Source organism: Vombatus ursinus, unplaced genomic scaffold (assembly GCF_900497805.2).
Source record: "Vombatus ursinus unplaced genomic scaffold, bare-nosed wombat genome assembly UNPS02000749.1, whole genome shotgun sequence".
Classification (NCBI taxonomy): Eukaryota; Metazoa; Chordata; class Mammalia; order Diprotodontia; family Vombatidae; genus Vombatus; species Vombatus ursinus.
Window position 1 is genome coordinate 27,354,284 of NW_020940527.1, and position 8,726 is coordinate 27,363,009.

Consider the following 8,726-nt stretch of genomic DNA (forward strand, 5'->3'; position numbering starts at 1 on the left):
GTATGAAACATCAGTATTTATGCACTTTATATATTTAAAATATACTTTATATTAATTTATTTATATTTTGTGTGTATATTTTATATAGATATTATAGATATAAAAATAACACATTACATTTACTATTTTCTAGTCAACTTCAACGGCTACAGACACATTCTAAAACATGTTAACTTCACTTACTAACTTACTACAGGGTCTTCTGTTCCTGAATTTATGTAAATATTTTAAATTTATATTTTCAGTCCATACCATTTCTTGGGGGTAATGAGTTCTATAAATTTACTATCAACTATGGGAACAAGTACTTCCTTTTTTTGTCTTAAACTTACCTTGTTCCAAGTTTCAAGGAGTCCCTCTCACTCTAATTTTGAGATGTGTTCACCTAACCTGTACCATCCATGATGTTACAGACTTCAATCCTATCTTCTCTCAATATTTACTGACCAAAAAAACCATAATCTTTTTTAATCTCTCTTTATACAATAAATAGCTCCATCTCCTGGGTCATTTTAATTACCCTTCTTTGGACCTTTTCCAGTTCTATTAATGCCTTCTTGAATTATAGTGACAAGAATCAAATACAGTGTTCTATAAGTGGATGGACCATGGTTTTGTTTGGGATGGATAGTTTCTATTTTGGTTCTAATACCCTACACTTTGTTGGCCACAGTAGAATATCCTAAGGCCCCTATATTCTGGAATGATGTATACCAGTGTCAAAACTTGCAGCTGCAATCTTGAGAATGCCCAAACCAGATTAAAATGCAATTGGGAAATGTTTAACAAAATAAATAATCACAGATAACATTAAATTGTGGTTTTCTAAGTCAAAATGTGGCCCACGGGAATCTGTTTCTTTTTGAGTTTGACACCACCAGTCTATACAACTCTACAGTAACTTCCTAGTCCTTTCGCTGAGTTGTAACTAGTAGCTCAGAGCCCATACATCCATTGGGTTTTTTGGTTGTTTTTTTCCCCAAGAACATAACCTTGAACTTGCTCACAACAGAATGCACCATCATTTTTCTGTTCATAATATAATCTGGGAAGACATTCCCACTACAGTTTAGTCTCTTGCTATTACTATCTTACAATTTCATTACCCATAAGCCTTACTGTCATCTACAAACCTGGATACAGCACTGTGCAATTTTTCTTCCATATCATTATTTTACTTAAACATTTAGAAATGTGCATTATTCTCTGATTCTCCATGTTCTCATTTTAGGTTAAACAACTTGTTTATTTTACTTAGATCAGTAATAAAACCATTAACTTACTAATTAAAGAAAGACTGTACTCCAGTACTTCAATCTTTAGCACCCCTCTTCAAGGAACAAAAGGCACACAATACAATGCTTGAAAAAAAGCCAAAATCAGGAACACTGATCAAAAGAAGAGATGAAATCTGGAAATGAAGATCAGATTTTTAAAATTATAATCCCAAAAGGTAACAAAATGTTAAATTTCACACTGTTGACATTACTATACTTAATATTTAATACAAGGGGGTTCAAGAAACCAATTAAGAAATATTTATATGCAAAATACAAAATTAAGAGACTTTATTTATCTGAAAAAATAAATCACTTCTTACCTAGCAAGAAATATCTTAATTTTTCACTGATGATCCAGTACCTCACATTACCCAGTATGAAGGCAATATTGAGAGCAAGCTGTTCATATTTTAATTTAAAAACTCATCAGCCCTGCTAATTAAAAGTTTCCATCTTAATCATAACACATCGTCCAGAGCTCTTTGATAGTATCTATTTGAGATTTATGCATCAAGGCAGTCTTTCACAACCAATTAATATTTATTAAGTGCTCCAACGGAAACTAAGGACAATAAACAAAGTTCCAAAAGAGTAAAAAATATTCAGCACATACAAAAATATTTGCATGTTTTTAAAGTTTTATACTAAATTAGAAAGATATGCATAAACCCTTTAACATACAAGAAAAAAATCTTACATAAACTCTCTCTGTTATATTGACAAATGCGCTATTAAGGTATATGATTTGACCTGAAGTGTGGCAGTAAGAATACTTCATAAAATTATTCTTTTCAAAGCACTTTCAAATTCATTTTTATTGCACTTTACAAATGTTAGGTACTCAAATACTTCTGATTTTTTAAAAATAATTTTGTCCTAGATGTTGAATCAACTCCCAAATTCCTTACAATGAGGCTGTATTATATTTATAAGAGTATAGTGGAAAGAGTCCTGGATCTGCAGTCAGGGAAACTGAATTCAAATTTCAATTCTACCTCTTACTAAACTACCCATAAGATGTTGGGCAAGTCACTTCACCTCCTTGGGGCTCATCTGTATTTAAAAAAAAAATTAAGGCACTGGACTAAATGACTCTGTATTCTGCTCTAGCTCTAAAATCTATGCCCTTAGACCCCTGAAGCTCAAAATTTACTTTTATAGCTTTCTTAGGACCAATTAATCTTGAAGTCAAAATCAACTTCCCAAGCCTGAGAAGACCTATATAAACTGATGCAAAGTGAAGTGAGCAGAACCAGGAAGACATTGTACACAGTAACAGTAATACTGTATGACAAGCAACTGTGAATGACTTAGCTCTTCTCAGCAATACAATGTCCCAAGACAATTGTGAAGGACTTATGATGAAAAATGCCATTCACCTCTAGAGAAAGTACTGATGGGAGTCTGAACGCAGATCAAAATATACTTTTTTTAACTTTATTTTTCTTGGTTTGCTTTTTTGTCTTTCTCCTCCTACCCCAACATGGCCAAGATGGCTACATGTTTTGTACGACTGCACATGTATAACCTATATCAAATTGCTTGCCTTCTCAAGGAGTCGTCTAGGGAGGGGGGAGAGAATTTGGAACTCCAATTTTTTTTTTAAAAGAATGTTAAAATTTTTTACATGTAATTGGAAAAAAATATTAAAAAATCAACTGATATGGTCTTCCCGAAGAGTCAACCTCTTTTTATATTCACACAGAAACACAAATATACTGTATATAGTTCAGGTTTATTTTGTGTTAAGATATTAATATAAACTCATCTTAGTTTACAATTTTAAGAAAACAGGATCATAAGATAATTTATTTAAAGCTATTAAGACCCTTATATGTCATCTAGTCTCCAACTCTTTTATTTTACACATGAGAGATTAAATGACTACTAATCAAAGTCAAAATCAAATGTAAGTGTCAATCAAAATATGTGGCAAAGCCATTGATTCAAACCTAGGGCCTCTGACTCCAAATCAAGAGCTCTTCCCAATGTACCACAATTCAAATGAAAGGCTTTGAATGTAATGAGGTACTGAAATATTATAATAAATGTTGGATGGAAAAAACTCAAAACGATGAATCCAGTTTCCTTGGGGAATACAGCAAGGAAGAGTTAAAAGGAGCAAAAAACATGGAATCCATTACCAGTAGAGTAACTCAAGTATGGCTGATTATATTTCCAGGCTTATACATTACTCTCCTTCACTGGACTTTTTGGTCAAACTGGCCTTTTTGCTGTTCCATGTTATCCCATCTCCTTAACTCTGCAAAGATCGTATGGAATACCTCCTTGACTTCTTCCCCTTAAAATCCTGCATTGCCTTCAAAGTTTACCTCAGATGCCAACTCCTATGCGAGGCCTTTCACAATATTCCATCCAGTTTTTCCCTCTCCCCAAAATCACCTCCTATTTTATGTGAGTACAATTTATTTCCTTATATAGAATACAAGCTCCTTGAGGGCAGGGCCTCTTTCTATCTTTCTTTGTCTTTGTATTTATTCCCAGCACCTGGCACAGTAAAATACTTGATTTCGGTGATCGACTTTTATTTAGAGTCTCAAATTCCACCTGTCCCCATGTAACCACTTTGGTGCCTTCATATTTCCTAGCTGCGAACGTAGCCAAGCAACTGCAATCTTCCAATTTGGTCTAAATGTGTTAGAAGGCCCAGCAGTCTAACTGAAAAGGCTAAGTCCACAATTTCATTCCCCAAATACGTTACTAAGCGCCCTTTTTTGGGGGAAGGTCACTTTTTTGGAAGGCCCCGCACGTGGCACGCAGTAGGCCTTTAATAAATGCTACCCGCTCGGACTGAGGGCTGTGCACAGCAGTGACAGTGACAAGTTGCCCCTGCCCTCATGAGGCTTACTTTCGGAAAGTCTTTCTAGGATATCCACATTTCTTTCCCCACGACGCCTCGGAGAAGACCCTCAGAGACACTTTTCCGCAGCTCCGGGCGGGCAGCAGCAGCTGCAGCCTTTGTGCTCGTGGGCTGATTGGCTGGTGGATCGACAGAAAGCCCACACCGGTGAATAACCTGGGGCGTCCAGGCGTGCCCCCCGAAAACCCTCGCCAAGTGTACAAAGAGCCGTCAGGCCACCGCCGCCGCACCTGACAACCGGCCGGGGGGTGCAGACACACCCGGGACCCGGACAGGGGGAGGGGGCGCCAGCACGCTGTCAGGGGCTTCAGGGAAAACAAGGAGCGCGCCCAAGTTCAGGGCGGCGGCAAAGCGGGGCTCCCCAAAGCCCCCAGACCTGCGAAAGGCGCCCGCGGAGGGCGCTCTCCCCCTGGCACCCCTGCGCGGGCCGCGCGGCGTCCGGGCGGGGGCCCTCGGCCGGGCACCCCCCCCCGACCCCCTGGGGCGCGTCCACGCGGAGGCACACATTGCATAGGCCGCCGCGCCCAATCCGCCCGCCCTCCCGGGGGGCCGTGGAGCGAGGGCGGGACGGGGCGAGCCCAGAGGCCCCAAGGCCAGCCTTGTCGCGGCCTCGAAACTCTACTGGGGAATTAATTTCCAAAAAAAAAATTTGAAAATTAAGTTTGAGGCGAGTTACACGGAAGCAGGAACTATTTGACGGACTCTTGGTCTTGAGCAGCCGCCAGTCCGACTCGAAGGGCCCCGCGGCACCGCCGACTCCTCCTCAAGACTCTCGAGAGTCCCCCCCCTCAAAAGCCCCCGCGTCTCGAGGAGACCCTATCGCCTCGGCTTGGGGAAAATACCTGGCGTGAGCTCCATGGCGGGCGAGTCCCCGATGGCGGCCATAACCCTTCCATCCGGGTATTGCCGACAAGCCCGATCCTAGGGCTACATACAGGGAAGGCTCGCCGCGGCGGAGGGATACGCGCAGCACCTGAGGGGGGGGTGGGGAGAGGCGGAGGGGGACGGAGGCCGAAGAGGCCCCTGGACTCCGCCTGGGGCCCGCGGCCGCCGAGCAGGGCGGGGGGGCCCCCCGCGGCGAGAGCCCTCCTCGCCACGGGGTGGGCTGGGCTGTGCCCGGGGGCCTCGCGCTTCCCCGAGCCGGGTCGAGCCCTCGATGGCGGCAGAGCCGCCGCCATACCTCCTCTCTTTCTTTGTGTACCCCTACGAGACGGAGAAGAAGGAAATGGCTGTCTTTGCCATGTCCTTGCTCACCCAGAGGTGCAGGGATGAGCCAGAGAGCTCAGGTGTGCGCAGCCCGGTGGGGGGTCGCCAGGGACAGCCCCCCCCCCCACCCCCATCTCACCCCGCTGCCTCCAGGCCGGGGAACTCTGGGGCCTCCCAGTGCATGCCAAGGCAGCGCAGGAAACCGCCCCTTGTCGCCGGGCACTTTCCAAACTCATCCCTGGAGCTGGCTGGCAGCCTGCTTTGGAGAAGAATGACCTTCGAGCCTCAGCTCGGACCCCCGCCCCCATCCCAAAGCTTCCGCCAGAGGCCTTTCCCTCTCCCCCAAATGCTAGTGCCTTCCGTTGGAGATTATCTTCCATTTACACTAGATAGATAAATGGATGAATGATGTAACTCTATTGAACACACAAGATTTAGACACCTATCTGTATAAGGTGTCTGTATATCCCTATATTTATCTATATCAATATATCTATTCCTATATATCCAAATATATCTATCCCTATAGAGGATAAGATATACACATATATACATACATATGAGACACTGCATAGACACATTAGGCGTGTGCCTATCTATGTCTTGTGTACCATATGTATCTCTATACCTGTATGTTGCATAGGCAAGATATGTTGCATAGACAAGATATACATAGGCATACCTATCTATCTTGTCTATGAAATATATCTATATAGAGATACTGGTCTGTATCTTCTATATGCAATATAGAGAGATTATAACTCTAGGTCTCTATAGGTATTTGAGAGCTATATATAAATTAGTTAAATCTATAGATATCTATATCTATCTTGTATATACATAGTTATTTCTATGTTCTTTCCCAAAAAAACTCCAAACTGCTTGAGGGCAGGGACCATACATCTGCATTTCTTTGTATTCCCATTGCTTAGCACAGTGCCAGGAACATAGTAGGCCCTTGGTAAATATTTCCAGACTTGTCCTTAGTCTTTTAAGGAATTCAAGTTCTTGCTGTCCGCATTCACTAGATGAAGTCAGGTCCCTAGCAAAGGAGAAACTAGCAAAGGTGTGGGTTCATGAGATAAGGCATGATGAGTGTGAAAATATGATGGTGCCAATGAAGGTTAAATGATGCAGAAGGCAAGGCATTATAAAAAATGCAACAACTTTGGACCCCGAGAGGTGGTTCTGCCTCTTACTAGACCTGTGACCTTGGACAAGTTAACTTCAGCTTTCCAAACTTTGGTCTGACCATTTGTAGAATAAAGATAGTACTTGCCAGGTCTACTTCATAAAGCTGTTGTGAGGAAAGCATAATATAAATGTAAACTGTTATTATCTGTTTTTTTTTATTACCTATTTCTCTTCTCTCCTACATTATATCAGATGTGAAAAGCAGCAATACTAATTGACCTCATTTTACCCATTAGAGGCATTACTGCAAAAAATAAAACCAAAAAAATGTGTATAACAGACTTGTTGTCTAATTAGTTTTCATTATTATTTCAACTATATGGACCCAGAAAGGGAGGAGGGAGGAAAGGAATCCTACCCTTATCCTAAAAAAGCAGTTATTTAGGAATCTTAACTAATAATCTTCAGAAGGGTTGTTTTTGTATTTAAATGCCCCACACCAAAACAATTAAAAGAAAGACTGAGCATGTAGGCAAAGAATTTGTGCTTAATTACACACACATACACTACTATATATTAAAATATAATGATCCATATTAAGATATGCTACATTATTATGTTCTTCCCACTGATTATAGGATTCTTGAATACTAAAGCAGTCAAACTTGCTGAACTATAGCTCCAGGTATTCTTCTGCTAGATTTACTATCTGGAAGAGTCACATAAAGATGTGTTCTCAGATACAGTCACTAGTTTAGAGACAGTAAATGCATTATTTTCCTTTGAAGTGTCTGGAAAGCCTGGGATTTCTACTATCAGTTTTATTCAAATGATTGTTGACTGACTGTTGAGTTGATAACAGAAAGGTACCAAGTCCCTAGTAAATAGTTAGAAGAATGTCTGTTGGACAGATCAACTCAACAAGAGTCTTTGAAGATTATTCTCCCCACCCCCCCACCCCGCCTTAGGGCTATAACCATTTCTATGGTTCAAACTGCAGCTGGCTCTTAGCCAAGGAGCTCTAAAATTTTCCTGTATGTATAGCTAGTTGTGAAATGCTAATGAATTAGTTGCATAAAATTCAATCCATGTTAAATCAATATGTAATGCATTGCAATGTATCAACCCAAAGTGTATCACAAACTGGGTTAATAAATGATATACGGTACCAAAGAACACTAAGGATTCAAATGCTGCCTCTTGTCACTACTGGTGTGATGCTGGCCAAGGCCCCTTACCCTGAGCTTCCATTTTCTCATATGTAAAAGGGGTTCATTGGACTAACTGACCTCCATAACCACTTCCACTTCTAAAATTTATTATCCTATGATATGAATGTTTTCCAATTAATAAGTCTTATTTTACTTAAAGATGAGATAATAGACCTGATTAACTCTGTTATGTGCATCTGGAATCAAATACTTAGACCCCCCCCTCTCAAAACATATTCATGAAAACAAAGGGATAGAGAATTGCCAATTAAATATGACCAAAAAGAAGATGTCCAGATATAAAAATAGCGTTTATACAACGCTTTAAATTTATAAAGTACTTTGTTGTTATTGTTGTTGTTTGTCCATTGTTCTTGAAGAGAACCATTGATGGGGTATGGGCCCAAACTGAGACCTTTGTCCCAACTTGGACCCCATTTGTATATGGGCCCTTGGACTGTCCTTGAATTCTCCCACTTGATCTAGGAGGTGTCTGTCTTCCCCTGAGGCCATAATTTCATCCATTGGCCTTTCACTGTGGCTACACCCAGTCTCCCAATTCTGTTACCCTTGACCTAGCCTAGCCCTCCATTGTCTTACCTCCCTATGGCCCCAGGCTGCTTCCCACCCAAAATCCTATCTAGGCTCTATTCTCCCTTGGCCACGTGGTCCAGGTCCCTGGAATTTTATTACCTCATAGACTACTTGGCCACTCCTAGATCCCTCCCATGGTCTTTCTGTATATAAGGTCCATCTTGTCTCTGATAAGGTGCTCAGATTTTTACAATCTAGCCAATAGCTCACAGATGCTCAGATTCCTTAAGAGCCTGCCTAATATGGCGGATCTTTAATAAACCTTGTCTTTGGCTGAAAGAAGGCTTGGGTCAAATTCTTTGGGGCAGGACCTGCGGGTTGTGATCTCGAGGTCTCAGCACCCCTACACCTCTAGACCTCATCACCATGAAAATAGGGAGGTGATGCCATGACATGCAAGTGAATTGGATTTAAGTGAGA

At 41.4% G+C, this 8,726-nt stretch overlaps 1 protein-coding gene across 4 annotated transcripts in view; it reads right to left on the bottom strand.

Annotated features, from left to right (window-relative positions):
• ZNF518A (zinc finger protein 518A) overlaps positions 1 to 5,105 on the bottom strand; it is a 36,622-nt gene extending 31,517 nt beyond the window's left edge. For 3 of the 4 annotated variants that reach the window (XM_027859770.1, XM_027859743.1, XM_027859753.1), the window contains exons 1-2: positions 5,004 to 5,105; positions 1,284 to 1,411 (exon numbers count right to left, since the gene is read on the bottom strand). The gene's annotated coding sequence lies outside the window, so the exon portion shown is untranslated. Of the gene's footprint in view, positions 1 to 1,283; positions 1,412 to 4,149; positions 4,419 to 5,003 lie in introns of those variants that run through there. The other variant, XM_027859763.1, reaches the window with a different exon arrangement.
• Positions 5,106 to 8,726: the final 3,621 nt, after the last annotated feature.